General features: G+C 39.4%; 1 non-coding gene and 1 pseudogene across 2 annotated transcripts in view; one reads left to right on the forward strand and one right to left on the reverse strand.

Moving 5' to 3' along the window:
• Positions 1-10,744, forward strand: part of LOC106910270 (calcitonin gene-related peptide type 1 receptor-like) — a 92,126-nt pseudogene extending 81,382 nt beyond the window's left edge. Inside the window, exons 12-13 of the transcript XR_015763705.1 lie at positions 7,264-7,305; positions 7,930-10,744. The product of XR_015763705.1 is annotated as a calcitonin gene-related peptide type 1 receptor-like (transcript). The remainder of the gene's footprint in view (positions 1-7,263; positions 7,306-7,929) is intronic.
• Positions 10,745-10,880: 136 nt separating this feature from the next.
• Positions 10,881-10,952, reverse strand: trnaq-uug (transfer RNA glutamine (anticodon UUG)). The gene has a single exon. It is a non-coding gene; the product is annotated as a tRNA-Gln (tRNA).
• Between the last annotated feature and the right edge of the window lie 7,655 nt (positions 10,953-18,607).

An 18,607-nucleotide genomic window follows, 5' to 3' on the forward strand; every position in this document is an offset into this window, starting at 1 on the left:
CATTGATCATTGCCTTGCAGCAAAAAGGACTCTTTCTACAGGGATTTTGATACATACCTGCAGGAATAAATGGACAAATGAGAACAGAATTGGACTTTTGTCAGAATCCAGATCTGTTTACAGACAGTGTGTCCACAGATTGAGTTTGATCTATTTTATGATGCAGAATCCCAAGTCTGGTGGAGACATTCCCAAAAGGAGGCTAAATACAAATATACATAAATCCAAAGAAAATAAGTTAAAGTTTGAGGCTGTAATACAAGCTACTGCAGTCAAAAAATTTATAAGGTTTTTAAAAGGTCTACGCTAAAATCCTCTGTTTATTTTTATTTTAAACAAAAATAAATGTACCAGTAACTTTCATCACATACAGATCTCTAAAATAATTGAACTTATCTTAATGAAATATGTACAAAATCCTTTACTTGTAAAGGACCGAACAAAACATGACAATTTCCCTGAGCTTGTTAATCTGTAGAAAGCTACACCAAACATATTTAATCTACAAACCAGATTCCAAAAAAGTTGGGACACAAACAAATTGTGTCCCAATGATGTGGAGGTGCCAACATCTAATATTTTATTCAGAATAGAACACAAATCACAGATCAAAAGCTTAAACTGAGAGAATGTATCATTTTAAAGGAAAAATATGTTGTTTCAAACTTTCATGGCATCAACAAATCCCAAAAAAGATGGGACAAGGCCATTTTTATCACTGTGTGGCATCTCCCCTTCTTCTTACAACACTCAAACGTCTGGAGACAGAGGAGACCAGTTTCTCAAGTTTAGAAATAGGAATGCTCTCCCATTCATGTCTAATGAATGGGAGGTGCGACAAAGAAGGCCCAAGACGATTGAACAGTGAGAGGCATTTCTCTAACTGTTCAATCGTCTTGGGCCTTCTTTGTCGCACCTTCCTCTTTATGATGCACCAAATGTTCTCTATAGGTGAAAGATCTGGACTGCAGGCTGGCCATTTCAGTACCCGGATCCTTTTCCTACGTAGCCATGATGTTGTGATTGCTGCAGAATGTGGTCTGGCATTATGTTGTTGAAAAATGCAGGGTGTTCCCTGAAAGAAATGATGTCTAGATGGGAGTATATGTTGTTCTAGAACCTGAACATAGTTCTCTGCATTAATGGTGCCTTTCCAGACATGCAAGCTGCTCATGCCACAAGCACTCATGCAACCCCATACCATCAGTGTAGGAGCCAGACATACATTTTTAAAACTTCATACAGAATGTTGTATTGTGCTTGACTTTGTTGCGTGATGCCTTTTGATTGGTTGTTTGTCTAATTAGTTTAGGAAAGATGAGAGCAATAGCTCTTTGTAGAAGTCTGGCACCTTTAGAAGAGCAGTCTTTTGACTGTCACTTTCTATTTGTTTTTGAATCTGTTATTTTTATTTCCTTTTGAGTTCAGTAAAGACTTTTTCTTAGAAGAAACGTGTCACGTCCGAAAGAGTTTTGAGGAACTAGACCAGTAAGAGCTTGCCGTACTTATAATCAGTGATGCAGGCTTCTGAAGGGTGCATTGATAACAACTTGGGCTTCCTTGTCCTCTCCGGTCCGGATGACATGCCGTCCCAGTGTTCCATTAAAAACTTCAAATCGTGACTCATCTGAGAAGTGAGAAAGTCAAGATGGCGGATGGTGTGGAGTCAGGCACAGGAGCTGCGGGAGCTCCCTTCTCCAGTCGCCCCCGAACTAAACCGCACATCCACAAGACTACTGATGGGAAGCTTATAGTAGAGGATGAGTTTTTAAACTTTCTTGTGGTCAAAATAAAGACTATGTGCCAGGACGAGCTTGTGCTGCTTGCGTCAAACACGTTCGACTTTGAGTGGATTGAGTCCTCTAGAAAAGTACTGTTTGAACTGTGTTCCAATTCTAAACAGTGGTACGTGGCCTTCGAAGGAAATCAGAAAGCTGCAAATGCCATTAAAAGCTGTTTGAAAGTTCTGAATGAGTGTGGGGAAGCTATACCACACTTTGTCTCCCACTTCCTGGATGAGCTGCCGCCTGTGACATTCAACAATCTGGATGTCTCCAACTTACTTAGCAAGATGGAGCGTTTACACAGCAAGGTTTGTGCCTTGAAGCATACTGTGTCACGTCAAGCGGACAATGAGGAGAAGTTGCGTGAGGTTACCACTACCATTGACTCCAGAGTTGCGGCAATGGAACGACATGTGGTGCCCAGCAGTGGAGGATCTAGCAGTGTGGATACGTATGCTCCAGGAATATCCAACGCTAGTGACATGATTTTGGCTGTGGACATCTCCGAGGAGGTGGCAACTTGCATGATTTCTGCTCCAACAAACTGTGTTACCGCTGATAATGCCGCTTTGGCCGTGAATGGGACCTACACCAACTGTTCCAGGACTACTGTCGAGTCTGTCGCAGTGAGTGATAACCGAAACTGTACTGCAGATGCGCCTATGAGTTCACCCACATGGAACTTGGTGGTGAAACAAGGGCGACTAACCCTAGTGCTGGCGTATTGTCACTAGGAACACCAGATATAGTTCTTTTAAAGTCGGTGTGGAGTGTGAAAACATTGCAGAAGTGTATAGCCAAGAGCTGTGGCCAGAGGGCTCGGTTGAGTCCGTTACTATGAGCCACGGAATAAACTTACAACGTCTAAAGGGCCTGGGGTGACCACTTCCAGATGCCAGAGGGTCGGATAGAACGGCTGCAGTGAATTCTTCATAGACTAATTCAGTGGTTCCCAAACATTTTCTTCTGCGCCCCCCCAGTGGTTTCCAAACATTTTCTGGACCCCCTTATGGATTACAAATCCATAGGGGAATTACAGACTCCCTGTCTGTAAGAACGGGGGAATCGACTTTTTTGGGGGCAAAATGAATGTATGTAGCTGAACATAGACAACATCAGTAGCCTACAGGCTACTTGTTAAGCTTAAGGTGATGTATTGATATTAGCTAGCTAGTCATTTTTGTTTAGACAGCACAGAGGCACTCATCCTGGCTGCACAGGAACAGGCCCTAAACACCAGAGCAATAGAGGCTCAGATCTACCACACCAGACAAGACCCAAGGTGTAGGTTGTGCAAGGAGGCCTCTGAGACAGTCCAGCACATAACAGCAGGGTGCAAGATGCTGGCAGGGAAAGCGTACATGGAACGACATAACCAAGTGGCGGGCATAGTGTACAGGAACATCTGTGCCGAATATGGACTGGAAGCCCCGAGATCGACGTGGGGAACACCCCCAAAGGTGGTGGAGAATGACCGAGCTAAGATCCTGTGGGACTTCCAGATCCAGACAGACAAGATGGTAATGGCGAACCAACCGGACATTGTGGTGGTGGATAAAGAACAGAGGAAAGCCGTTGTGGTGGATGTAGCAATACCAAGTGACCACAACATCAGGAAAAAGGAGCATGAGAAACTGGAGAAATACCAGGGCCTCAGAGAGGAACTGGAGAAGGCCTGGAAGGTGAAGACCACAGTGGTGCCTGTGGTCATCGGGGCCCTCGGGGCAGTCACCCCCAAACTGGAGCAGTGGCTCAAACAGATCCCAGGAACAACATCAGACATCTCAGTCCAGAAATGTGCAGTTCTAGGCACAGCCAAGATACTGCGCAGAACCCTCAAGCTCCCAGGCCTCTGGTAGAGGACCCGAGCTCAGAGGATGAGAGAGACCGCCCGCGGAGGGTGAGAAGGGAATTTTTTTTAATTTTTATATATATATATAAGTGAAGCTTGGCATACAACGTCATGGCTTGACCATTAGCTCTGCTGATGCCCATACTGTTGTAAAATCAATAGAAATCTTATATGAATATTCTATGTCAGATCATGCTCCATTTTTAATGATGCTGGATATTCAAAGTCTTCCAGAGTTTATATGGGGGGTAAATAGTGCCCCCACAGTTAAATTTCAATGGTCCAGACTCTCTAAAGATGACTTATTAGTATATCATATGAAAACTAATATTCTTTTGAGTAAAATAGGTCTTCCTCTTCAATCTATTATGTGCTCAGATGTTAATTGCAGTGGTATAGATCTCCATACTATGTATGATGGCATCGTTGGTGCTTTGTATGAGAGCACAAGACCATACCTTACATGGAGAAAGACTAATAACATCAGGCCAGGTTGGAATAAACATGTGTCAGGATACCATGCAGAAGCCAAACAAGCAATAAGATGTGCACATGAGTACAAGCAGGTAGACCAAGAGATGGGACTCTCCTAGATTATAAAAAACTTACCAGTGCAAAATGTAAATATGCCATTTGAGACATTTCCAAATGTGAGTAGAACATGAGAGCAGACTCCATGGCTGACAAACTGCTTTGTAATAATGCCATTGGCTTTTGGAATGATATCAGAGCTTTAAACAGGTCTGCTGCATTACTCCCCAGTACCATAGAGGGTATGTCTGGGGCTCATAATATAGCAGAGCTATGGAGACAGCACTACTCTGCCTTATTTAGCTGTGTAAAAAGTGAACCCTATGGATTGGGAAATATTGCTAAGAGTGATACGGTTATAATAACCCCTAGTGAAGTCCAGCAGGCTGTAGCTCACTTGTGTGAGAATAAGGCAACAGGTTCTGATAGCATTACAGCAGAACATTTGAAATATGCTAGCCAAAAAGTGGCTATGCTCCTTACAATGCGTTTCTCTGGGTTTATGACCCATGGACAGTTGCCTGATTCCTTATTATCTATCACCCTTGTGCCGGTAACTAAGGACAAAACTAGCAAGGTTGGTAGCCTTAATAACTACAGACCAATAGAAGTAGTAATAGTAATAGTAGCGAGTGTGATATCTAAAGTATTAGAAAAAATCTTGCTTGGTCATCTCAATCAGTTTATTAGTACAACAGATAATCAATTTGGTTTCAAAGCCAAGTTGGAAACTGATTTCTGTATTTATGGCCTGAAAGAAGCAGCAAGAACATATCTAAGAAAAAATTAATCTGTATTAATTGGGTTTATTGATGCCTCTAAGGCCTTTGATTATGTCAATCACTACAAGTTATTTGACACATTACAACAGAGAGGTGTTCCAGATATCATTATACAAATTTTAGTTTACTGGTATTCAAACCAGAAAATGCATGTAAAATGGGGCAATAACATCTCTGCTTCCTTTGGTGTGAGACGGTGTGCATCAGGGTGGGCTTCTTTCATCTGCATTGTTTAACTTGTACATGGACGACCTGTCAAAAGAAATGAACCTCTGTAAAACTGGATGTATGATTGGCGATACCCTGGTCAATCACTTTATGTATGTTGATGACCTGGCTGTCCTCTAAACCAGCTGTGCTGGTTTTCAGCAGTTACTGAATATCTGCTCCAATTATGGGTTGAGATTTGATGTACAGAATAATGCTAAGAAAACTGTTGTACTAATATGTAGGACTAAAGCAGACAACTCTGTTTCCCTGATTTTTTTCTGTCAGGACTAAAGTTAAATGTTTGTTCCAAAACTAAATATCTGGGTCACTACATCACAGACCAGCTCTGTGATGATGATGATGATGATGATGACATTTATTGGCAGTGTCACATGTTGTACACCCAGGCTAACATTCTGGGGAGGAAGTTTTACATGTGCACTGATGAGGTAAAAATAAGCTTGTTTTAAGCTTATTGTACATCCTTGTATGCAGCTCCTTTGTGGTGTAAATTTAAAAAAGCTAGTATGCAGAAGCTTAAGGTTGCTTATAATGACTCCCTGAGAATTCTGCTTAAGAAACCCAGGTTTAGCAGTGCAAGTGAGATGTTCTGTAATTCACATGTCAGAACATTTCAGGCACTCATGAGAAACTTGATATACAAGTATATGCATCGTTTGTGCAGCTCATTGTAATGTTTTCACATCCCTCTGTTAGTGCGCTAAGATACCAGTCGGCTCTGTGGAATCATTGGTATGCAAGTCTCTAAGATTTTATTATTTTATTGTTTTTATTATTATTTTATTTTGTATGTGTTGTGTGTTATGTCTTTGTGGACCACGAGCCTATTGAATAAAGCTTCTCTCTCTCTCTCCCTCCCTCATCTGACCACAGAACAGTCTTCCATTTTGCCTCACTCCATTTTAAATGGAGTGAGGCCCAGTGCAAACAGCAGAGCTTGTTGAGCTTGCTTCCTCTTTCCACTGTAGAGTTTCAGCTGGCAACGGCAGATGGCACGGTGGATTGAGTTCACCGACGATGCTGTCTGGAAGTATTCCTGAACCCATTCTGTTATTTCCTTGACAGTGGCATTCCTGTTTGAGGTGCAGTGACGTTTAAGGGCCCGGAGATCATGAGCATCCAGTAGAGTTTTACGGCCTTGACCCTTACGCACAGCGATTGTTCCAGATTCTCTGAATCTTTTGATGATGTTATGCACGGTTGATAACTTAAAAGTCTTTGCTATTTTACCCTGGGTAACACCATTCTGGTATTGCTGTACTATCTTTCTGCGCAACAATGGTGGAATTGGTGATTGTTACGGCCTGGCTCGGTGGGCCGCAACAAGAAACAGGGAGGACACGACAACCACCAGCATTTTAAGCCTTTTAGAGGCATTTATTAAAAACCATGATGTCTAGGGGAATAAGGGCGGCTGCCCAAGATGTAGTAGACCCACATGTCTGGATCTTGGCGTCTGGACCCCTGCGTCAACAGCCTGGGATCTCTCTCCTTAAATCCAAACCAGGTGACAGCAGCACCTCCCACAATCAAGGACCTCAAATGGCAAGCAATTAACCAGCCCCAATTGCCACACGGCAGGGCCATCACAGTGATCCTCTTACCATCTTGGCTTCAGAGAGACACCGACACGCTGAGAAGCTCTTTTTATACCTAATCATGTTGTCAATTGACCTAATTAGTGTTAATTGGTCTTCCAGCTGTTCGTTGTATGCTCAGTTTCCTTTTTCCAGCCACTTATTGCTACTTGTCCCAATTTTTTGGGGATTTGCAGACACTGAAATTTTGAATCAACATATTTTTCCTTTAAAATGTTACATTTACTCAGATTAAACTTTTGATCTATCATCTATGCTCTATTGTGAATAGAATATTGACATTTGCCATCTCCACATCATTGCATTCCGTTTTTATTCACAATTTGTTTAGTGTCCCAACTTTTTTGGAATCCGGTTTGTAGTTTGATATAAGTACTGAGTACTTTTAATAATTAATTTGCTTTTTCATGTGTTTTTTGCAATATTATGATAATCTTATTTGTCTCTGTTACAAATTGTTTAATAAACTGTCTCTTATTTTATAGGGACTCCTTGTGTCAATTATTCTCTGTTTCTGCAATGCAGAGGTATGTTGATCTATCTATTTCAACCTTATCCAATTCTGTGAAAAAAATATTCAACTTTATGTAATAGAAAATAAGAATTAAATTACTTATAATCTTTTAACTTAATTTACTTTTATTCTTTACATGTATTTCTGTATGTCCGCATGTTGTTCAAGATAAAAAAAAACAAAGGTTTTCAAGGAAAAAATCATATTTAATGTACTTTGCCATGGCAACCCTTATTGCTTTCTTACTGGAATTGAGCATTTCAATTTTATCATTTGAATGTTCATATATTCTTTCCAGGAGATATACAGGAGAACATCAAATCTTGATAAGTAGCAACAGACATTAAAAAAATCCTCCATTCTTCAATTGCAGATAGTCCTAAAAAAACATTTACTGTTGCCATAGGGGCAACAGTAAATGTTGCCCCTATGGCAACAGTAAATGCCCACCCCTGCCTATGGTTACGGTGTACTTTTACATACTCTCACTTAGTTTACACATCTTTTATCACTCAAGAGCTCCTGAACACACTTCAAAGCTGGATGAGGGTTTCCCAAGCAAAACTTTTTTTTAAGTTTTACAACATGGCTGCTTTAAACCTGCAATCCAGAAACATGTGTTTGAATTCATGTGCAGGCCCAAACAGCCCTGCGCAGGAAGTGGGTTCAGTGGAAGATTGCCTGGGGGAAAACGGGTTTGGGAGAAACTCCGTTCATCAGCCATCACTTCAACTGTCACACCACCTCCTCCATCGTGGAGACCAGCCGTGCTACTGGCAGTGCCGAGGTCCCCGCCGAGATGCCGTCTCACCGACAGACGGAAACCTGTCACCTCATGCCTGTGGGGCAGCAAGAGACAGGATAAGGATGCACAAACCAAGACCTGACCTCCAACCTCTGAAGCAGCAGAGATAACTTCTGTGGTGTCCAACAACTAAAGCACTCACAAAGAAACTAAAAACTCATTTACAAAGTAAATGGAAAGTGATTGCTTTGTATGTACATAAATGATATTGTATGAACAACCTGATATTTTTACACCAGTCAAGGACTTGTAGGAAGACATATGTTTATTATTGTGCCATTGCATTGTTTCTGTGCATTTTACTAGGCAGTGCATCATATTTTTTTTTCTTGTTTTCAACTAAAGTTTCTTTTATACTCCACTTGGTGGAGTTGAAAATGCTACTGCAAAAGATTGTGCATTCTGTGGCCTTATGGAGCTTTTACACTGTGAATAGTTCAGTATTCTGAACTATTCTCATTTTCCTATGTTATATCCCGAATCCTCAGTGAATTTTATGTGATGGATCAGTACAAAGTAGTCCATAATTGTGTATAAAACACATCAAACTGTGAAGTTGTAACATGAAAAAATGTGAAAATGTTCAAGGGAATACAAAAGTCCCATTTTTATCACAAGGTATTTTCACGTCAAAGAATGCTCTGCTTTCTATGGTAACTGTGAAAAACAACCTGGATGGCAACTTGAAAACGTCCAGCTCAGACCTGTAACTCACAAAAAAGTTAGAGACCTTACTGCCACAACACACACACGCACAAAAATTCATGTCTTTCAAGGAGACTAGAGTTACACAGATCAGAAATTGGTGGCTGGTTCCGAATTTCACTTTGTGAAGTTGTCTACATCCATTTAGCTTTTTACAATTCCCTTTTAAAATCTGCAACACATTAATATATAAGAGCTTCATCTTGCTGCCAGAAGCAATAATCAGCTACTTATATTAGTGAGGCTACTGCACGAGAATGTTAGCGATTAGCATGGTTAGCACAGCTAGCATTGCTAAAATAACAGATCTAAAGAATTTGGATTCTTGCCTTAACTTTGCCATAAGATTTCTTAAATCTGCAACTTTTTCAAATCCAGCTTGTTGCCCACATTTTGAAAGCTCAAAAAGATAAGACAACTATGCTGTTCTCGGTTTAGCCTTCCTGTTATCAGCTTCAAATCTTCCCCTCTTATTCACAGCCTGACCTAACTAAATCTTTCTAGATTGTTTTTTGAAAATGGAGCTTTATTTCAAATAGCTTATATACATCTCTGTGTTTCCTTTAGCGTCATGGTAAACACCCCACTGGTAATAAAAATAGCTAACTGCTCAGCTTCAGCGTCCACATCACAGTGTTATTAGCACAAGCCTGTTAATGATAAGCATGGTGTGTTCACTGATTGAAAACAAAAAAAAAACTGGCTGGTCACCTGCCAGGGTCTACCAAGCAGGAATTCAGACAATTCTGAATTCCTCAGCATCAGCTAATGTATCTATGCCCTTCTAAAAGAAACCCAAATTATCATTGTAAGGTACCCAATAAAGCACCATATTAGGTTTAGTCTCAGTTTCACAGTTGAAAACTCTAAACTTTGAATGAGGCATTTCTTAAGTACTTCTTGTTTTTGTGTCTTATTGAAACACAGTTGAGTGAAATTAGTTTTTAACTGTCTAACCAGCTCCCTGGACTTTTGGTAATTTTTTTCAAAAGCTTAGCGCACCTTTTCTCATATCTGCTTAGTTGTAAATTGGATATTTTTTTTATCTGAAGCCTTTAGCTTGGACAGCAAACTGAGTAATAAAAGCCAATTTTTACCGTAAACTGAGACAGTTTAGTCTTGATTTAGTATGTGAGTCAAGTTGAACTTTTAACTGAATTTGTTTACAAGCAGGCTTTGTTGTCAAACACAATAACTTTGGTTCATAACATATCCAGGAATACTGTAGCTTGTGTTAAAGTGCAATCCCACAATACGTGCTTGATTTGCCAACACCTACAGTTTATATAATGTCATACATTTTTCTGTATTGGCGTAAAAATCTTAATTTGATGCAAATCTTTTATTCTAAAAATAAACCTTACAGCATTTTTGTCAGTATATAGTTTTTTCTTTTTAAATTTTTACTTTAGTCAGCACTGCAAGGTTTATGCATATTTGTTGTTACAATATTTCAGATGCCTTTAAATGTTGTTACTATTGTTTTTACTTTTACTGGTTTGTATGTTTGCTGCAAAATATTTTTGTACAAATCCAAAAAAATATAAAATTTTGTGTCACCTGTGGAGTTTTATTTTCATACATTTTCCATGCTTCATGCTGTACTACTACCCTTTACAGACTTTATTGTAAAACTACAGAAGTTTTAACAAGTTTGCTGTCATTGCAAGCCAGATGCATAAGCAGTTAGCATAAAATCAAATCTTTCCACTTTACATACAGCAGAGAGCACAGATGGGGTATAGCACATCAGCTGGGAACATAAGTGTTGTGTGACACAGTGTATCAGGTTACTTCCCTCAGTGCTGGTCAGCCAAGAAACAGATATGAGAACATTCCAAAATAAAAAAATAACATCCAAAGAAATGTCTGTATCACATTGCTGCTGTTTATATTTTAAAACTGTCATTAATGTGTGGAAATAAAGTTCTTGATACATGGAGTATCCTGTGAGGCCTCTTCATAAATTTCCTAAAGAATTTACATATAGGAAATGAAGTGGACATAGATTAAGGACGATTTCGTGTCTACTAAAACAGTTTTGTATTGGTTTCAAATCAAAACAGCGCAAAAGCATGAGGTCCCACCGAGATTTGAACTCGGATCGCTGGATTCAAAGTCCAGAGTGCTAACCATTACACCATGGGACCAGATGATAATACACGCTCGACTTCTCAGGTCATATACAGACATACGTATATGTTTTGTGAAATGAATATATGTTTAATACATGGAGGTAGTAAATCAATTTACGAAGACATTACACCACATGGCTGGTATCTTGACAGCACACGTCACATGATGCCATGTATCCTTAAAGCAGCTCAGCTAATAAGTTATGCTACGATTTATACAGCGACACTCCACTATCTGCTTCGTGTACTCTGAATTTAGAGACTAATTGCTTAAGATACCTACTCTTAAATACTATTTCTAAGCACCAGTATAGAAAGTATTAATGGACGACGTTTTTAATTGGTTTATTTCAGCATTTAACTCCGGTAGCAGTGGTGTCCTTAGCTTCAGTCGAACAGCAAAAACGAATTGTAGGTTAAAGGGAAACAAAGGTCCCATTAGCTAAGCTAAGATATACCCTTAGCAATTTTCTGCATACAGTTACTTATTTCAATGTATCGCTTGTCACCATTTTGTGGAAGTTGCGAAGGACTTGCTCGTGTTAATGCAGTTACATTATTTTCCTCCAGGGGGAAGCAGAGGTTTTTATATTAGTGTGCATTAAATTAAAGATGTAAACTTTTTTTCTTTTGCGTTCCCTCGCAATACTTTTGCGTTTCCTCGCGAAGGTTTTGCGTTCCCTCGCAATAATCTACTGATCAGTTCATGCGGCATAATTGAATATTGTAAGCCTTTTTACGGTGGCCGCCGTACTTTCTGCTTTATATCCTCCTGACTACCAGTAGTTCATTTTTGTCCTCTGTAGAGGACATTTCTAAACTTGAATATCTCCCACCCCCTGCATTCTACTGAATTAATTCCTTTTGGTATCTGGAGAGGACATTTAGGGCTTTTCAATGATACCACATATAATAAAATACATACAATAATAAAATTTTTAATAATAATAAACACGTTTTATTATTATAAAACACAGCAAACTAATAGACGGCCGCACTGGGTTAACTCGGGGAATCTCATCTGTCCTTGTACTCCTAACTCCTAACCTCTTCTTTGTTCTGTCACAATTATCGATTTATTTAATTTTTATCATGCTCCAAACTTTTCGAGGACTGACCACCCAGCTCACCCGCTTTCTCATACACACAGAGCCAGCAGCCAGTCACCTTCCCATTCATACTTCATGACAGTCACGTCCACATCAACACAACCACCACCAGGTGTCAAAGCCGCTGCTCCTGTCATATCAATAATTACTTATTTCATTCATATGAATGTTTTCACTGAGGCTCTGAAAACGTGTTTATTATTATTAACGCTTTGGTGCAAAAAACTGATTGAAAAAATCGATTTATTTACTGCATGTTTATGTCTATTAAGGCTAAGATGGAACGGCACTGAAAGCAGCCCTTTAAACCATTCAGACTACGAACACAATAGACACAATCAGATGACTTATTACCCCGCGATAATAACTCAATAGTCCATGGAAAACCCTTAGAAGCTTGTATTAAAGCAGAAAGTACGGCGGCCACCGTAAAAAAGGCTTACAAGGCTTACAATATTCCGCATGAACTGATCAGTAGATTATTGCGAGCGAACGCAAAACCTTTTGCGAGGGGACGCGAGGGAACGCAAAAGAAAAAAAAATCCTCATGTCCCCTGGAGGGCTCCGTACTTTTGACCCTCAGAATGGCTGTGTAATTTGAGCCTGTTAGGGTATGAGATAGGCTCCAGCATCTCTCCCGACCCCACTAGGGACAAGGGTTTTAGAAAATGGATGGATGGATGTTAAGAATATATTTACCAAAGCTATGGTAATAATATACTGAAAATAAAAGTTTTTCTTTAAAGGTAGCAGGAAATGATGGCAATAATCTGTTTCTCAACAGGCTCTAACAGAGTTTTATTCTCATTTTTGAAGTCCACAAACACAGAGAACAGCATTATTGTCATTGTTTATTAAACAAAAATAGGTGAGAAATTAAGAGTTTTGTTTAAATACTAATTACACAGTTTGATTAAAAGCCTTGTAGAACCATGTTCACTGTTCACCAGCAGTACCTCTCAGAAGTCATGCTCTCTAGAATTTAATCAGTCTCTTAAATTATAGTGCATTTTTGACCCACTGCACTACCAACATCTCTTTATTTCATTGAAGTTTGTAGTTTCTTGTGTATTCCATTTTAATCACGATGCATCCTTCCCTTCTGTAGAAGTCAAATTTCAGATTGCTTCACATTTATCTCTATCTACATAAAGGAGTTTATGGTCAACTCTGGGTGTTTTGATAAGCCTTTTATGCTGCTTTGCAAATCTAACTCATGCAACCATGTAGAGCATCACTTTGGGTGTGTTTGTTTGGACAAACTCATTGGTAGATTGAGAACTCTACTGTATTTTCTCTTTGTCAGGAATCTGTTCTACAATAGGATAATGGACTTAATTAGCCTAATTAGGTTCATGCAGGCTCGTGCTTTAGTGCTTTAGTTAGCAGCTCCTTCCTGTTTAATTTCCCTCTTTAATCCTGTGAAAGCTGCAAGGATGCACTTCTTTGTTTCCACACATAAATAGGCCATTTTGCCTTAATTGTTGAATAATGAATAATGAACATTGTGAAATATGTTGAGTGTGTTTTCTAAATTCTGAATAATTTTAGAATCTGAGACTAGTTGATTGTTATTTTCTGATGTGAAAAAACTCATAGAAATTGCACTTTTAAATTATGAGGTGCTTCATTTTAGGTATTTTTGAATAGTTAGTGTCTATATTGCAGCACATATTAATAAATCAAAGCTAAATATCTACTTTCTTTTCTGCAGTGGACTCCAGGAAGTGTGACTCTTCATGCTCTGGTGACAAGTCCCAGACTGTAGCTGCAGGCAGGCCTGTCCTCTATGGCTCCATTTAGCTATTGTTTAACTCGGAGGAGCTGTGAGGATACATTAACCTAATGTCCCACAGCTTAGCCTGTACTAACACTCTTGTCTGTGTCATCACAATCCCTGACACATGAGGAGACCCCTCCTACCTGACCTGACGCCCCCTTGGGCCAGCGAACAATGCATGCACATATACGTAGCAGTTTGTTATGAGACAGATAATCTGTGAAAACAATCAATTTCCTCCATCTCCTTCCTGAATTACTATTGCTGGTTAAAATAATGCACCGTTCTGACCAAAACAACCTAGTAGGACGCTCTTAGCACTTAGCTCTTAGTAATCAACTTCATTCACTCACTGCTAAATGTGCTAATGGGGGAGAAACAACTTATAAGAAATCGTTTATCTGCCGTCATTGGTAGCTATGCTAACTAAACTGAGCATTCAGTTTGAATCTGCACAGCTCTGTGCTATGCTAGCTGCAGCACAGCACAAATCGAGGGGGAGGAAGGATGAGCAGCACCACATTAGATTGTGATTGACAGCACTAAAACTCTCCTGCCACTGACTAGTTGTTTCTAGCACTGGGAGAAAGCAGAGGAAATAGATTTGTCACAGATTACCTCTCATGCCATACTGTCACAACCTAATGACAGTTTAAAAAAAAATATATGTGAAAATATTTATATAAAATACTGCAGCTTTATTTTCACTTAGGAGAGGGCAGGTCAGAGCAAACCGTTACATTTTGTCCTTACTTTGAAGGTGGTGTTGGGCGGAGAGGGCTACAAACTACTACAACCATAGGAGCTTGGCTCTGTTGTAGCAAATTGTTGCTCAGTGGGTCGCTGGTATTTAGTGGATTTACCTTTTACCACTTTCAGAGAGTGTTGGTGTCAAGTTTTTTGGCCTCTTCAAACCACCTCAGCTTCTGCCCAAACTTGAAAAGGCTTTCTTCCTCCAAAGAGATGCAGAAACAACTCATCTCAGCGACATCTTTTTATTTCTCTTTTCTTTTGTCTTTAAATTACTTCAGTTTACAATACAAGACCACCATGATTTTGTTTGAGTGGTCAGAGTAGACACAGAGAGGTCACCAGCAGGTTGAAAACCTACAAACAAATGAACCAAAATAAATTACAAATCACAATGAGCTAATTAAGCAGTTTACCAAATAATATTACCAATCTATTTTTAAGTTAACAGTGAATGAACAAATAAATAAACTACATTCTAAACACATAAAACCCATTTCATCACCAAAGCTAATTTGGTCTTCTGAATGCAGATGAAATGATTTAAACTCTGCATAATGTCCAATTCCTACCAGTGGTGTCTTTGTGGAAGCTTGAAGCCAAGGTTCTTTGTCTGTAGAGATCATTCTGAGCACCAGTGTGCCAAGTTACCTTATAGGCTTCTGAAGGCTTGAGTGAGAGAGAGATGGGTGCTCTTGATTCTCTCTGATGCATGTGCCAGTTGGGTGGATATAGCAAATACACCCACAAATGCACCATTTGCTGTTTTAACTTGACAGTTGGCTTAAAACTTTAAATCACTGAAAATAAGCAACTCTTCTCATCTTAAGAGTAATAAACTAAAAATGTAACCATGTGTGTTAGAAATATCTGAAACTCTATTAACTGACCTTACAAATGCTTCCCTGAAAGATTATCCTTTTTTTTTTTTACCAAAACACAAAAGCTTTTTCAATATTTTTATAATGTAGCATTATGTAGCATCCATGCTACATGATGCAATGATCTGTATTCCTTAGGTTTAATAAACAAATGGAGTACAACATGATCCTTTTTACAATGTGTGACTGATCAAGAACTTTAAAGAAAGAAAATTTCAAAAGGAAATGTAAGACTGTGGGAGGGAAAGTTAGGATAATGGGTCTACTTGACTTCAGCTGTTCTTCACAGCTGTATTCAAAGGAGAAGGTGAAGACCAAACATTTAAGAGGCTTGTTAAATGCATTGAGTCATTACTGAGCACATTTTAAAAAGAGGTTATTAACCATTCTCTTGTTCAGCTTTCTAAGTTCTAGGTGATTTACGTCATTATGAATGTAATTCTGCCAGTGGAAGCAGGAACAAGGCTTCCTAGTTTGAAGGTTATCACCTAGTTTCCAGGCCAATGGCTCTGAGTCAGCTCAGCTACACACCTTAACTGAATCCCAGGCAGAGCCTTTCTGGGGGAGAATTTGTTTGTTCTCCTCTTATATATAGAATAAATAAAAAATATCGTCACTACTGAACATAAATTCTCAAGTGAACTCTTTCCAAAAGATTCTGGAGCATGCAGACTGCATACCAGGTGAGGTTAGTAATTTAAAGCTCCAAGAAGCATTTTCAGTTTCAGAGACGTTGACTTTGTAGACAAATTATTTGCTTCTAAAGGAAAACAAGACAGGATCAAGGAAAGGTCATTGATCGTCACTATCAGGAGGGTTTGGGTTTTATGACAGTTTAACTCATAATCAAGAGGAGCAGCAAGTCTCATGGAGACGTGAAGCAGCCGTGTAGAGCATGTTAATGCTGAGCAGCTGAGAAAACACTGAGCAGATGGTCCTGATTTTTCAAAGGAAGAAATTCTGAAATGACTACAGCTGAGATGGCAAACTTTATTTTCTCTGCCTTTATTATAGACTAAGACGTTTAATCACTAACAAATAACTCAAAGGAGTTAAAACCCTAACTCTACTTGGTCACATTGTATTATTTTTATATTAGATTTGAAACAGTAGCCTGGAATGAGAACTTTCTCAAACCAGGCCTGATATACGAGTTTAAAAGGCTGCTCTTCCTGCCACTGATCACTGAACATCTGATGTTTTGGTGATCATTTCCTATGTGTGCTTTCATGCTGTGTATTGTCAGCTATCGTCAACTTCTTAAAATAATGGTCAAAGAAAAAAAAACACAAGACCTCTTTTTCTAAAAAGAGGTTCTGTGTTTTTCTGTTCTTTTATTGGCTCTAGCAGCCTTTATTTGAAAGTGGTTAGACAGGGAAGTGGGTAATGATAACGAGGTAAGACATTTAGGCAAAGGTTATCAGACTGGGACTAGAACCTATGACATCCCGGTTGAGGCTCCACACATGGGTTGTACTTTACCCCTGCACTACCACAGCACCCAACAACCTCTTCTTTGCCAAAAGATGAATTCTGTAAAATAAAAAAAACAGAAAAAAAAAACATTTTTCGCTTGCTCCCTAAAGCCAAAAATACGTATTAGTTGGTTAATTCGTTGGCTTATATTGTCATTTGGTGTGAGTGTACAAACTGGATTCCAAAAAAGCTGGGACACTAAACAAATTGTGAATAAAAACTGAATGCAATGATGTGGAGGTGCCAACATCTAATATTTTATTCAGAATAGAACACAAATCACAGATCAAAAGTTTAAACTGAGAGAATGTATCATTTTAAGGGAAAAAATATGTTGTTTCAAAATTTCATGACATCAACAAATCCCAAAAAAGTTGGGACAAGGCCATTTTTACCACTGTGTGGCATCTCCCCTTCTTCTTACGACACTCAGATGTCTGGGGACAAAGGAGACCAGTTTCTCAAGTTTAGAAATAGGAATGCTCTCCCATTCATGTCTAATACATGCCTCTAACTGTTCAAACGTCTTGGGCCTTCTTTGTCACACCTTCCTCTTTATGATGCACCAAATGTTCTCTATAGGTGAAAGATCTGGACTGCAGGCTGGCCATTTCAGTACCCAGATCCTTTTCCTACGTAGCCATGATGTGATTGCTGCAGAATGTGGTCTGGCATTATCTTGTTGAAAAATGCAGGGTCTTCCCTGAAAGAGATGACGTCTAGATGGGAGTATATGTTGTTCTAGAACCTGAACATGAATGATACATTCTCTGCATTAATGGTGCCTTTCCAGACATGCAAGCAGCTCATGCCACAAGCACTCATGCAACCCCATACCATCAGTGATGCAGGCTTCTGAACAGAGCATTGATAACAACTTGGGTTATCTTTGTCCTCTCTGGTCCGGATGACATGGCGTCCCAGTATTCCATAAAGAACTTCAAATCATGACTCATCTGACCACAGAACAGAGTTTCATTTTGCCTCACTCCATTTTAATTGACTCCTGGCCCAGTGCAAACGGCTGAGCTTGTCGAGCTTGCTCAGAAATGGCTTCCTCTTTCCACTGTAGAGTTTCAGCTGGCAGCGGCAGATGGCACGGTGGATTGTGTTCACTGACGATGCTTTCTGGAAGTATTCCTAAGCCCATGCTGTTATTTCCTTGACAGTGGCATTCCTGTTTGAGGTGCAGTGACTTTTAAGGGCCCGGAGATCATGAGCATCCAGTAGAGTTTTACGGCCTTGACCCTTACTCACAGCGATTGTTCCAAATTTTCTGAATCTTTTGATTATGTTATGCACAGTTGATGATGATAACTTAAAAGTCTTTGCTTTTTTACGCTGGGTAACACCATTCTGGTATTGCTGCACTATCTTTCTGCGCAACAATGGTGGAATTGGTGACCCTCTCACCATCTTGGCTTCAGAGAGACACTGACAGCTCTAACAAGCTCTTTTTATACCTAATCATGCTGTCAATTGACCTAATTAGTGTTAATTGGTCTACCAGCTGTTTGTTATATGTTCAATTTCCTTTTTCCAGCCACTTATTGCTACGTGTCCCAACGTTTTTGGGATTTGTAGACACTGTGAAATTTTGAATCAACATATTTTTCCTTTAAATGTTACATTTACTCAGATTAAACTTTTGATCTGCCATCTATGTTCTATTAC

Source organism: Poecilia mexicana, unplaced genomic scaffold (assembly GCF_051168715.1).
Source record: "Poecilia mexicana isolate PSO_F unplaced genomic scaffold, ASM5116871v1 scaffold_7, whole genome shotgun sequence".
NCBI classification, from domain to species: Eukaryota; Metazoa; Chordata; class Actinopteri; order Cyprinodontiformes; family Poeciliidae; genus Poecilia; species Poecilia mexicana.